We start from the raw sequence: 14847 nt of genomic DNA on the forward strand, positions 1-14847 counted from the left end.
CCGCCTCCATTAAGTGTGCACTTCTTGCTGTGCACGTCATGTATCATTTAAGAATCATTGATTGGTTAACCAGTACCGGGTAGATATTTAATTTGTTACTCGAAAAAAAGTAACTCATAAACACATTCACATCGAAAATTCTCTCTTTAACAAACCTTCAATTTCAACTCTTCAGCTCTACATTTTCATATGAAACAAATCTCCGATGACATTCTACCCGTATGTAAAACATTGTGTTCGTATACAACTGCCCTCGCACAGTGGTTATTCGTCACTGTTGCAAAGACAGTTCACATAACTTGGAGACGGGAGCTCCACGACTGTCATGATACCAGAGATCAGAAGAGGACACGAAGCTTTGTGATAAGTAATTCTTTGACAGCCTAGGCGAAATTGCTTTCCCATTACTACAGACAGTATACAGGCAAAGTCTATTGTAAATCACATTTTCAAAGCATTGAGGACCTTTATATTGAGTACCAAGGAAAATGTGGAGTCAAATTGGAACACATTGTCCCAGGGACTTTAGAAAGATATATTCAAAAAGAGTTCACGTTGTTGCATGTATCTCGGGGGGATCAATGTGATGTATGCAAGGTAGGTTAAAGAATCTAACCAGAAGCTTGTTATAAAAAAACCTGTGGATGGGACAAGATTGTGTGTAGTGTGAATGGACTTCGAAGCGGATTTGTTTGAACGGCGTTGAAAGTTTTTTTTAATGAATGATTGAGTAGGTGTTTTACGGCACTATCGACTCAATTTTGGTCATTTAAGTGCCAATAGGTTTCTCCGCAACAAATCTAGGATCATGCCATGTTTTAGTAAGAGTTTTCGGCGTTCTCAACCGCACACGGTCATAATATTATCATCATCATGCTGAAAGGACGGACAGACATTTATGATTTTTTTTTTATATGGTAAAGATTTATTTACATTTGTATATTTACAATATTAATTTCAAGTTTCGGTTGAATGTAATGGAGTTTGTTGTGTATTTGTTGGTTCCGAATTTGGGACCAGGAAGATGAGATGTGTTCTTTTACTTTCGATTTCATGTCAGAGAAAGGGATTTTACTATTTTTGTTTTCAGGTAGTTTTAGAGATTCTTTGGCAAATTGGTCAACGGCTTCGTTGCCATCAATGCCTACATGGCTTGGAAGCCAAACTATTGTAATAGTTTTTCCAGATCGATGAAAAAAAAATGCAGTTTAATCTTAAGTTTTAAAATTCTGTAGTCGGAGGTGCCAGAGCGCTCTAAAGATTAGAGACAATGGGTCTGAAAGGATTAGGAAATTAGACTTGGTTGATTGATCTATTATATTTAGGGCCATTTCAAGAACTGTAGCCTCAGCAGTGTAGATTGAGGCTTCTGGGTGGAGTTTCCTTAAGCTTAAGCTGTGTGGGGAAGCAAGGGCAGCAGCTCCTACTGAGGGGTCATTTTTTGATCCGTCTGTAAAAAGTTTCTCTGCTTCAGGGTATTTGTTTATTAGCTGTTTGTATGAGTTTAGGTATGTAGTTTCGTCTGTAGACTTTTTGTTGTGTTTTTCAAGACTTGTATCTATGTTTGGTTTGGTTAAATGCCATGGAGGTATGCTGGACATGGCAAAGGACTCGATTATGTCTTTAGAAAAACCAGTGTCTAGGAGATCGTTCTGGATTCTTATTCCGAAAGGGCTAACTTTATTTCCTAGGGAGGATGGAGTTTTTAGAAAGGCCAAAGACACATTTGTGGGCTGGGTTTTGTGGTACTGAGCTAAGTTTCAAAGTGTACTGCAAAGAGAGTTTTTTTATTCTAAGTTCTAAAGATGGTTCGTGAGCTTCTGCCTGTAAACTTTCTAAAGGTGAAGTACAGAAAGCGCCAAGGGCAAGGCGAAGGCCTTGGTTCTGAACAGGGTCTAAATTTTATGGTAAGACTTTCTAGCTGATCCGTAAACAAGACTGGCATAGTCCAGCCTGGAACGGACAAGGGAACGGCAATGTTGAAGAAGTATTTCAGTGTCTCCTCCCCATTCGGGATTGGATAATACTTAAGGCGTTGAGAGCACTCTGACACCTCGTCTTTAGGTCATTCAAGTGTGGTAGGAAAGAAAATTTGTTTTCGAAGATTACGCCCAGGAAACGAGCTTGATTTTTAGCAGGAATTTTCTCCCCAAACAAATGTGAGGCAGCGTGGAGGAATCAGGCTCTCGTCAAAATAATCAAAGTGAAGAAACCTGCATTTTTCCCCAGGTTTGTGAATTTTTAATTTTTAATTTTTTTTTTTTTTTTTTTTTTTTGGGGGGGGGGGGGCTCAACACCTTTCATGCCCATTAAAGAACTAATTTCTGTGTGGATTTTTCTGAAAAACGTTGATTAAGGGGGGGGGGTTACACCTGGAGGCTATCTCGCTTATTACTGGACCGAATTTTACCAAATGTCACACATATAACAAGCATAGAAAGGAGTCTTAAAAACCGGAGTCAAATTTGAGAAAAAAGTTTCGTTTCCATGGATACGCCGCCATATTGGATTTTATTGACATGTCTTACGTAATGAATACCGCACTTATCGCTCATGGAAATTGATTGGTTTTTTTGCATGCGTTCTCACAAACATTAGATCTAAATATTTGTCTGGGGTTTTTTCCTAATCGAATTAGAACATTTTTAATGAATTTTTTCCTGAGGTAGCATTCAAGTTTGCGAAAAATCCGTGAAAATCCACACTCCAGACACCACCAACAAAAATCTATTCAATATATCGAAAATTCAACACACTAATATATAGTAGTTCTTCTTCTCTTTATTCTGTGAAAATTTCATGAAGATTCGATGAAAAATGGTGGAGTTATTCAAAAAAGTAAAGAGAAAAGTCGCATTTTGAGAAAACGGCCGATAAAGAAAAATAAAATACTGACTTTATGAGGAAATGGCGGTTACAAACATGCTCGGTAGGGGGGAAAATACGGTTTTTGGGGGTTCTTATGCCATGAAATAGTTGTAGGAGAGGCTGAGGAAGCTAAAAATGCCTACAACTCAAATTCCATGATTTTGAGCCGAATTTTGATTTTGGGGGTGTAGCCCCCCCCCCCCCCCCCCCCCTTTAAAGGCACAAAAAATGTAAATTTTCAGTTACCACGGACTCTTAAGCTAGGAAATAATTAATCTTTGGCGGCCATTTTCTCACAAATTTTACCTCTGAAAATAGGTGACCCCCACCTCCTTCTTTCACAAATATCTCGACTTGTATTCAAGATATATGGATATTTCTTTCATCCAAATAAAGACAAGTGAACAAGCTTTAAGATGATACCAATAATTCTACATGCCCAAAAATTGACGAGAGCCTGATTCCACCACGCTACCTCACAAGTCGCACACACTTGTGCGAAAGACAAAAACGTACACAGTTCGTTTTTGTTGTAGAAAAGTTAAACCCGTGCCCGTTTGCCCAAGTTTCCAGTTTATAGAGTTGAAGCCGAAGGTGACGTTCAAGGTGATCTATTTTGGATGTGGATTTATAGCAGATCAGGAAGTCGTCAACGTAAAGTGAGCAGTCAATATTGTTTTGAAGGGTTTTGTGGTGGAATTGATTCAGATTTTAAAAAGAATGGGAGATAAGATGCTTCCCTGGGGAACGCCTTCTTCTGGGGTGTGTAAATTTGATAGGGTTCAACCTAATTTTACTTGAAATGATTGATCTTTGAAAACGTTTCGTATAAATTCGGGAAGATTTCCGCGTAAGCCCTAGTCATACAGGTCTTTTAAAATACCATGTTTCTATGTGGTGTTGAAGTCGAAAAAAATAGCCACAAGGTGCTCTTTCCGAATGAAAGCTTCCCGAATGAAAGTTTCAAGTCGGACGACAGGGTCAATAGTAGAGCGATTTTTGCTAAAACCGCATTGGAAATTGGATAAGGAGTTTGACGTTTCGAGAAACCACATCAGACGTTTGTTAATACGTTTTTCCATAAGTTTGCAGAAACAGTTTGTAAGTGCTATGGGACGGTAGTTTGATGGGTTAGAGTGATCTTTTCCTGATTTTGGGACTGGTGTTATAGTGGCAAGACGCCAACTGTTCGGAAATTGTTGAGAATGCCAGAGTTCGTTTTAAATATCAAGGAGTAATAGGAGTGTTTCGTCTGGGAGATGTTTGATGCTTTCGTTGTGTATTTGATCAGGGACTGGAGCTGTGTTTGATAGCTCTGCAATGTTACATTTTAGTCCATCAAGAGAAAAGTTGCAACTATAGTTTTCTTCATTTGAAGAGGTAAAGTCAATATTGTCTTTTCGGAAGACATTTTCACTTTTTAAAAATTCCGGGTTGTACTTTTGGGTAGAAGAATTTCCGGAAAGGTTTGATGCTATACAGTCAGCTACTGTTTTTTCTGTCTCTGAGAAGGAGCTATTTGGTTTTAAGATGTGTTTGATTGTGTCTCTTTTAGTACCTTTTAATTTCTTTATCATGCATTGGTGTGTTGTTGTTTATTTTAGAGACATAATTTCGAAAAGATGTTGGGTTCATTTGGCCGTTCTGATTATTCTGCGTGCATGGGTTCGTGCAATATTGACATTTGTGAGGTCTTGTTTGTTTTAGAGTTGACGAACTTCCTGAGAGCTGATTTTTTTCGTTGCAACAGCTTTTTGGCAGTCTTCAGTGAACCAACATGTATTTTTTCGGGGTCTGGTGGATAATTTTGGTACGTGTCTTTGAACGATTTCTAGAAGGGTTTCATGAAATTAATAAAAAGTTTGTTTTTGAGATGGGTTGAGTTTCTGGAGAAAATCGGTGTGGAATGTCTGTAATTAGGTTGGTGGGGAAGTGGTCTGATCCGTGTGGGTCGTCCAGGACCGACCACTGAAAGTCTGGAATTAGATCTGGACCACATAGGGTTAAATCTATGGATGAAAAGTTTAAGTTATTTGAATTTTGAAATTTTGGGGAATTGTCGTTAAAAATACTTGTATTGGTTTTTGTGAAGAAATCTCTGATTTTACCTTTAGTGTCAATTGGTTCATTTCCCCAAAGAGGGCTATGGGCATTAAAATCTCGTAACATGATGAAGGGTTGTGGGAGCTGTTCTCTGAGGTTTATTAGTTCTCTTAAAGATGGAGGATAATTTGGAGGGATGTATATTGAACAGATAGTTATAGGACGGTGTAGGGTGACCCTGACCGCAACTGCCTGAAGTGTTGTGCTTATTTGTATTTGTCTGTGTAGTGTTTGGTTATTTATTAAAATGGAGTTGCCCTCAGAGGTGATTTGGATGTCGATGTATATTTGGTTGTAAGTTTGATAGTTTTTTAATGTGAATGTGGGTGTTGGCCATTTAGTTTCTCGTAGACAGATAACATCTGGGGTGTGTGAGGTCAAAAGAGTGGAGAGTTCTGCCTTGTTTGCACGCAAATCGCGAATGTTCCACTAAAGAACTGATATTTGTTTATTTTGAGGGCACGGGTTCAGTACATTTCTTTTTGGTCGTAGGTGACCGTTGTCTCTGCTTTGTTAGGCTGTGGTCACGGTGGACCCCAGCTTTTTTTTTAAGGAGAGTGTGGAGGGGGAGGAGGACCGGGGTCCCGGATGCGGGTAGAGGAGGGGGAGCAGGTGCGGGGAGTGGGTGGAGGGGCTTTATTGGATGAAGGACAATGGGATAGAGGTGGATGGGGGCGAGGTGAAGGAGATGGAGGTTGAAGCAACGAGGGTGTAGGATGAGGTGCTTTGTGTAAGGATGATGATGGTGAGGATGTTGTGGGTGAAGATGATGATGGGGTGTTGATGCGAATGATGAGGGGGAGGATGATGAGGGGGGTGAAGATCAAGAAGATGGCTGAGAGGGTGGTGATGGAGAAGGGTGTGTGGGGAGATGACGGAAGGAGAGTGAGAGAAGTAGGGGGGGGGAGAAGTGGACTCCATGTCCTCCTCCGTCTCCAGACTGGAGCATTGTTTGTTGCATGTGTTGTACCTTTGTTATGTGTCTGAAGGACCTCTCGGGTTGGGTTCACTGACCCTGGGACTGTCTTCAGGACTTCTGAATATGTTTTTGCATTCTTCGGTGCGGATATTTTTGGGTAAAGCGTTGCTCTTGCTTGAGCGAACGTTCCGCCGTACTGGGCCCTTGTGTTAGGATGGTTTTCTCCTGACACCACTTCGGACACTCCGTCCAAGATGCAGAGTGACACCCCTGTCGACAATTTGGACACCAGGGACCTGCAGAGAAGGTCTCCCCAGAGTGTCCTTCCTTGCCGTAGCGAGGACACGCTGCACCACGACGACAGCGCAGCTGTGTGTGTCCTAAGCGCTGACAGTTGAAACAGCGCATCGGTTTCGGTATGTATGGTCTTACTTCTAGTTCTAGGTATGCAATGTTGGTGGTGTGGGTGTATTGGAGGTAAGGATCCACGTGTTGGTACAGATTTCCTTGCCATCTCGCCGCACTCTGATACGACGAGCATGGACAATTCCATCGACCTCCTGAACCATCTCTTCTTCCGTACAGCCGCAAGGCTCTCTGATTTTGATGACACCCTTGGATGTGTTCAGACTTCTATGAGGTTGAACACATACAGGGATGCTACCAAACGAGGTGCAGGCCAACAGTTTGCCTGATTCTACACTGGAACTGACCTGTATCAGGAGGTCCGTGGATCCTAGTTTTTTTTATGTATCTCGGTTTGTGTATACCGAAAGCTTTAAGTGATCTGTGTGTGTATTTTAAAGACGCTTAGTGTTGTAAGATCTAGGTCCTGCTTTTTATCTTTTGGGGAGATTACCAGAAATGTATGTATGTCCTAGATGCTGACAGGGTCAGCATCTTCGCCTGAAAGGCCCTTCTTTCACTTGCCCAGGCCAGGAGTTGCACCTGCTTCTCCTGTCTGGGACTTGTTGGGAATTGGGGTAGGGGGAGCAATACCTTTATGATTTATGTATTAAACGTTTATATTCATCTCCAGGGCTCCGCACCCGCCACCGAGTCCAACAAGGGGACACCGCTCGGATGTGGTGTCAGGGCTACCCAGGAGGTATACTCCCAATTGGTCAGCAAGAAATCTCGCCTTCCAACCAAGATTGGCCAAAAAAACGGTTCAATTAACCAGTCATAACAGGTTAAGTACAGTAGGCCGCTGCGCCCGCCCTTCTAGACCGAATCCAGGGCCAAAGTGGCGTGTTGGTGAGGGAAGCCACACTTCAGCCACCAGGGTCCCCTTCTCCGGTCGTACGGGTTGCACCCCAAGGTCAACAGGGTGCCTCGCGTTTCAGAGATTTGGGGTCGATTTTTTGCTTGACAGGACCTTCGGTCGACAGATCGGAAAGAAAGATAGATTGACAGAAGACATAGCAAGAGCGGACAAAAGATGCCACCCCTACATCAGAGAGCTAGTGACGTACGAGTGGCATCCCACCAGCGGGGGGGATGGGGGGGGTACACCCCCTGTTGATGGGACAGCCAAGTATTCTTATTTTATTCCCCGGTCAGCTCGGGGAAGGACGAAAGAAGAAGGAAGAAAGAGGATAGAAGACAGACGATGCACCTAAGCAAATGTCGCCCATGGGCACCTAGATGTCCATGGGTGACAAATCACCAGTGAAGGGGTTGCACCTCCTACTGGCGGAGCAGTGGGTCTATTTATATCACCCCCCCGACCCACGGGGGGTGGCGTTGAAAGCAACTGCTACACTATATCATAACAGGACCAAGTTAGCCGTCTATATATCTTTTAAATTTGGTCACCAAAGATGTAAAGAGTCACGTTGGGTACGAAAGAGAAGGACCACTGATTGCCAATGAATTCCCTTATTGTGTCAGTGACTTCCTGGAAGAGCCTACTGACTATAATATGCCACGTTCATTATATACAGTGATGGCTGTACATATCAGGGCCTTCGTTGCTATTTTGTCAAATGCATCAGCGACATTTGTAGCGGATAAGACTACAAACAGCTTGAAAAAGGACAGCACACACAGTGTGATCGAAAGGTCCTTGAAAAATAGTCTGGTCTATGTGCTCATGGACTCCCCCCCCCCCTCCCCCCACTGCCTTTTGAAGTTTGATTTCAGGACTATTCAGACCTGACAGAAACAAAAGCAACCCCGTTGTCACAAACATTCGTTGCCTTTGATACAAATGAAACAGAAACATCCAGTACAAATTGAACGTTGAGGATGAATGGTCTTTCTTTCCAAATCCATGAGGCCAATTACAGTTCTGCCCCAAGAAGACCAAACCACGATGTGTATATTACGTTAACAACCGGAATATTTACATTTTCTTTCTTGTTTGTAAAATATAATGATTTGACATTTCCTACTTCTACGTCAGTTTTTAAACGGTTCAGGGAGAGTTATGTGTAAAAATAAGGATAAAATTAGAATGAGGTGGCATGAAGGTGTGTCGGGAATTTTACTGGGCAAGCGTCATAATTGCCCCAACTTGAAGAAAAAAAATTACTTAATACCTTTAAAATAAAAAAGTTTACACAAAAGAAAATTCATAAAAAATTGCGTTTATAACCTATTTTGGTGGTTTTAAACATCAAGGTCTTAACTTATAAAAGACAATGAAAGTTGGGACGGATAGAAATTAATTATAAATTCTCCGTTTTCAAGCAATAAACTTTAACTATCTTTCTTATTAAAATACTACTCGCTTCCTGTATGATTATGTTAGCGCAAAAGTAACCAAAATAACAAAGGAATGGCTTTATAATTACTCTTAAAACTATCATCTTTTGTTTTTGTCGATAACTCAAACGACCAAGCGACCACTGGCACTCGCAGAGTGGCTTTAATTAACGAGATTCAAACGCCTACATATCGTCATACGGTTGGTTAGGTGGTTGAATCACGCAGGTTCGGGCAAGTCTCAACCGCCTGTGCCCAGTAATTGTAAGAAAGCTTTTTTTTTAGTTGGTTAAAGACCATCGTCCTTCATCATAGTATATTATCTGAATGTCACTTTCACAGACAAGACAATAACAATAACAATCTTTATACTTATCTGACAGTGAGAAATTTGGCTTGTTGGTCTACAAATAACAATGGCAGTGGATGATGTTACATAGATCTAGATTTGGTGCACTCATGCATTCACACAAGATAGGACATTAGTAAAAATACAAAAATGTATTTGTTTGTTTTTTGTGCTGATACAAACCCGGCTCCGTAAAGCATTCTCTCTCTCTCTCTCTCTGTCTCCCTCTCTCCCCCCCTCTCTCTCTCTCTCTCTCTCTCTCTCTCTCTCTCTCTCTCTCTCTCTCTCTCTCTCTCTCTCTCTCTCTCTCTCTCTCTCTCTCTCTCTCTCTCTGCTTCATTTGTAGCACACTGTGTTCAGTTCAGCGGGTGGTTATGGTCACTTAGCATTATATCCGCCTTTTTAAGAACGTTTTGTCTCGTGAAGACATTCAAAGCTGTTTAGGTCTCTACTAACTGTTCTTGATGCCTGTCTGATCAACTAGTTTGTTTTTACGATGTGCTGTCTTCCCAAGTTGTCATCATAGCAAGAAATACCAACATTTATCAGTGTCTACTGTGGCGGTGAAAGATGGATTGATTCAGATAGAAGGACCTAAGTTTCCTCCAAAAGTACAGTCTCTGATTTACCTTTTTAACGATATTGTTCACGTGATTTTGTCATGTAAATCTGTTGTCGATTGTAAGACCAAGATATTTGAATGAATCCTTGAATTCAATAGTTTCTTGTTCAATTACGAGTGGTGTGATTGTTGGTTTTGTCGTCTGAAATCAAAAGTCATTTGTTTTTTAGAGGTTCACTTTAAAAAAAAATTAATTGCACCATTAAAACAACATATTCCTTCAAGATACTGTTTTTCATCGAGGTTTCCAATAATAGCGGAGTCGCCTGCAAACTTAATTCTACGTATTGTTTCATACTTACTTCTATGATCGTTGGTAATGTTGTATACAAAACTAGTGACAAACCACACCCCTGAGAACCGCCAGTGTGACAAAGGATAGTGTTAGATTTTGTGCTGTTCAGCTTAACGTATAATTGTGGTCTGCCTGTAAAAAAATCCCAGGACCCATGCTTCGATATAATGACTAACCCTCAGACTCAGACGTTTTTCAATGACAATATTCGGTTGAATTGTATTAAATCTTGAGGAAAAATCAACAGAAAGCACCCTCGTATACATTTTTAGATGTTTCAAGGTGTTTCAGTATAGCGTAAAAAACAAAAAACAAACAAGTACAGCACCTCTCTTGTTTGTATACAAATTGGAGTAGGTACGAGCCTTTAAAAAATAAAAAGTTTTTTGCTTCTCCTGTAAAATGTGTTTCTTGGGACTAAGACGGTTGAATCACGCTGCTAAAAAAATGATTTAAAATTCTTCAATTTACACCACAAAAGAAAATGTTACTAGCATACTAAGAACGATACCAATTCAAATTATAGCTGTTTAACTGGCATTACCATTTACAATACTAATTCATATATAATTGTAAGCCTGTTGATTTAATGAACAAAATTGACACTCAAACGCGTGAAATAATTTTATCACATTCCAAAAAAAGTATAGCGTTCATAGACATATGTAAGAACTATGAAAACGTATTTCCACAGATTCTTCTCGTAGGCCCGTCGCATGCTTGGTCAGACACAGAACAGACGAACATTTTGAAATTCCTTTTTTAGGTCAGAATCCTCAACAGAACACTTGTTAGAGAGTGCAACGCCGGCGCCCTCTACGTCAAATAATGGCAGCAAAACAGACAGAAGTAGCCCCTCGTCCAAGCGCGCGTTGTGCGAGTAAATTTAATAATTAATTCTCTGTCTTGTCGCCCGCTGTCGCGTTCCCGACAAGGACGTGATGGTGGTGGCAAACAACATTTGCAGCACTGTGGAGTGGTAGCGCCTGTCCAGTGTCCCCCTCCCCCCACCCAACAAACACACACTTTTCTCCATAGCGCCAGCTATCCGTATTTGTACATTTTGTGTAGCGAAGCGCCTTTCATAAATCTGTGTTTGGGCCATTCCATGAAAAGTAACGGTGACACACGAAAACGGGGATGTCGACCTCCTTAAAATATCATAGCAGCGATAGAGCTGTTCTTTCTTGCTTTCTTTCTTCCTTCCTTTCTTTTACTTTCTTTCTTTCTTTTTGTTGAAGAAAAAGAGTAAGGTTTAATTGCACTTCAAGAAGTAACTATTACCAACCATCGTCGACAAATTGACGTGTGTATTAAGTTATTTTGTTTCGCACGTAAAAGGCTCCACTCTGTTGCTTATCACTAAAACAAGTACGGTACTTAAATATGTTTACTGCAGTAATCCTATACAATGCGACAAAAATTAGCATACATCTTTGTTCAACCTTATTTGATGTCTTATAACACAACTGCTATTCTTAGGTCCACCTTGATACTATACAAGCTACTATATCATTTCTACCAACAGAAATCCATTTGTCTACAGCTTAAAAATCTAAACACTGTTATTTTCGAATGGGGGGGGGGGGCGGTTGGAGCTTTAAAAGCAGCCAATGCCTCACACACTGAAAACGGTTTCTAAAGGGCGTAGTCAAAAGATGTGTCTATGTGACTGTGATTGCATGTGTGTGTTTGTGTGTGTGTGGTGTGCGTATGTGTGTGCGTGAGAGAGAGAGAGAGAGAGAGAGAGAGAGAGAGAGAGAGAGAGAGAGAGAGAGAGAGAAGGAGGACTCAAATGTTATTGAAAGATCAAATACATACTTTTAAAAAATTGTTTGGTGTTGTTTGTTTTGGGGTTTTTTGTAAGTGTTTTACGGCGCTCGCAACTGCATAAGGTCGTAGAGCGCGCGGGACAAGCCCGGGTTGGGGCCGAAGCCTACTTTTATCGATTTCAGACCACCAAGGGACCTTTAACATGCGCAACTTGCACACGAGCCCTCCGAGAGTTTCTTCCCTTGTCCGAGAAGGCTAGGTGTAGATCTTTCCTACCAGAAGACAGGGGTGTGGCTGAAAGACAGCAATCAGAAGGAGCCAAGGAGTAGTAGTGGAAACGCTGCAGAAAGAGTCAAGAGCCCGGAGGAGGGGGCAAAGGAGGTGAGGGGGTGGGGGCAGGTGTAGAGAGCAGGAAAGGAGGTGAAAGGAGACAATTTTAGAGAAGAATATGTTTCGGTCTCTACCCGGATTCGAACCCAGGACCTTTGAATGATGAGAGGTCAACACCTTAGCCTCTAGATCACGAGAGTCCCCTAATTTTTTTTAAAGATACTCAAGTGAACAATCATGACAACAAAAAGCTACCTGGAAAAATAGCCTGCAATATTTCTAAACATGGACACCTTACGGAGCAAGAGTTAGTATACACAAACACACGCAATTTAAATTGGCCGAAAAATTTTGGTACTAATTCAGTCAGTTCTTGCTTTTTTTTTAATTCTTTGGTGGGAATCTATAAAAATGCTTGTATCTACTTATAGTATGCGCGTGGGTCAATCACACCGCAATGCTCCCTTTTACGCAAACAGGCTGTAACAACCTTACTGTTTGGGTTCTGCCCAGTAGGAAGTAGCCGGTAGCCCATCAGTTAGACTAAAATAGTAAGAGTGCTTCCCAACAACTTAGCGTTCTCATGCTATACCCAGCGTCCATTGGCAAGATCGGCTCAGTTTGGTTCTGTTCGGTTCCGTTCTGTTTGGTCGTTGAGGCTTGCAAGGTCCCCCCCCCCCAACCCCGGGACACAAACCGAACGAAACCGACCATAACCTATCAGAGAGAGAGAGAGAGAGAGAGAGAGAGAGAGAGAGAGAGAGAGAGAGAGAGAGAGAGAGAGAGAGAGAGAGAGAGAGAGAGAGAGAGAGAGAGACTGAAGCCACCAGAAACCGAACCGAATAGGACCGAACTGAATCGAAACAATCTTCCACTGGGCACCGTCCAATCGTTATGACCATTTTGTTGACTCTGTCCTCGATTACAGACGCCAGTGGCTGGAACTAGAATGAATTTATCAATGGGGCAAATGGTGTACACTCAAATGATCACTGCTTCCCTTCTTTTGAGAAAAATGGCCCCAGTCAAATTCACCCACAGACGTACCCTAAAACGTATAAATTTAAATAGATGTTAATGAAATCACAAGTGCCGAAACAGTTTCATTGCCACATAAAATTAACCTGTTCACCCCTCTCGGGCCACTCTTATACGCCGTCACAAGAATGGATTATGCACCCTTACAATCAGAGTGGTAGAGTCTACCTAAAAGATGTGAGGGGGAACTAAGTTCTAATAATCTTATGACTGCTACGAGTATGAATTCTTGTATTATTTTTTCCTCGACGTTTTACCGCCATCATGGCACGATTATGTCACAAAATGCTATATAATATTATAAAGATAGCTGCTCTACATTTTAAACCAAATTGATAATAAAATACGATACAGTATTGCTATCTCAGTTTCTTTGCCTCCTCTTACTGTAGTCACTTCTTTAGTAAATTTACAGCTTAAAATAAATTTTGATAATTAATCCCATTACACGTTTAAAAGTTAAAACATTTTGCCCAGTGTGGGAAAAAGTATATAATTTGATATTTTGTCGCTTAATTTGGCATGTGAACATGCATAATATAGAGTTCAGGATTTGTTTCCACTCACAATCCAGTGATGCAATCTCAATAAAGTTTTGTTTTATGTTCCTGTTGTATGAAAACTATTCGTATGTGGCCTCATCTCTTTTTTTAGATGCAGGTGTTTTTACACCGCGATCGAATCAATTTAGGAGGCGGGCATCCCACCCTGCCTGGTAGGGTCAACCCGGCTGAGAGGTAAACATCCAAGCAAAATAACCCAATAAGTTTTAGTCATGATTGTGCTCACCATACTTATCTGAGAGATTTTATACAAGAGGAGCCCTGATAGTAATTGTAGTAGTAGGGTCTGCAGCAGCAATAGTAGCAGGAGCATTAGTAGTTGCATCACAGGCAGCAGCAGTAACAGTAGTATTAGTAATAGTAGTAGTAGCAGCAGCAGGAACAGTCGTAGCTGCAATATTATTAGACGAGAAACATTGTAGTTACAATGTTATTTGCAGCAGCTTTAGACTACAGGTGGGCAAAAGTGTTTTTCGTGGATTTTTCTGCCTGACGCTCAATATAAAAGGAACGGTGTCGTAAAATAGCCAATTCAAGCGGTTTCTTCGTGTCTCTATAAAGTTTCAAATTTCAAAACACGAGTATATTTATTGAAGTTGATTAAAATAAAATATAAGCAACAGAAATGTGGTTTCTTAGGACACTGTGGAGAACCCTGTGAAAAGAAAAAAAGTCAAATAAGGTAGTACTTGAAAAGCCCACGTGTTCCGCTCGCACTGAAATAGACATAACGGCTTCCAACATCTCGTTCAGCTGACATTGAAGGCACAAGAGGCAAGGGTAGAACTTGAGCGACCAAAACGTACTTGGAAAGTCTAATTTAGCCTAAACAGATGGGTCGCGTGGAAGGATCAGGATGATGTGGCTTTTTTGGGGTGGATTCAAACAAAACAAGAAATGGAGACCCATGATCACTGACTTCTGTCGCAGATCTGGCACTCGATAATGAGTTTTAAAGTTGAAAGAAAATGTGCTCTTCCGTCAAAAGAATTCTAAAATATGTAATCGGCTTACCATGGAACCACTTGCGAAATAGGTCAACTCGGAGGATACCAAGAACTAGAAGTGAAGGGAACACCTTTCATTCTCGTGGATTGTAGGCATAAAAAATAATAATTTTTTATTATTCTGTTTTCTAGAGTAGAAGTGGAAAATATTTTTTAACGGGAGGAGCGACCCTGAATTTGAACGATTTTGGGTCAAACTATGTATGTATGTATAGTATAAGGTTTTACGGCGCTCGCAACTGCTAAGGTCATATGAGCGCGCGAAACACAA

General features: G+C 41.1%; 1 protein-coding gene across 5 annotated transcripts in view; it reads right to left on the reverse strand.

Annotated features, from left to right (window-relative positions):
* The window catches only part of LOC101846946 (neuroglobin), a 299153-nt gene that overhangs the window by 156459 nt on the left and 127847 nt on the right, over nt 1-14847 (reverse strand). Inside the window, exon 1 of one of the 5 annotated variants that reach the window (XM_005092260.3) lies at nt 10410-10761. The exons of the other annotated variants lie outside the window; for them this stretch is intronic. The gene's annotated coding sequence lies outside the window, so the exon portion shown is untranslated. Of the gene's footprint in view, nt 1-10409; nt 10762-14847 lie in introns of those variants that run through there. 5 annotated transcript variants of the gene reach the window in all.

Source organism: Aplysia californica, unplaced genomic scaffold (genome assembly GCF_000002075.1).
Source record: "Aplysia californica isolate F4 #8 unplaced genomic scaffold, AplCal3.0 scaffold00043, whole genome shotgun sequence".
Lineage (NCBI taxonomy): Eukaryota > Metazoa > Mollusca > Gastropoda > Aplysiida > Aplysiidae > Aplysia > Aplysia californica.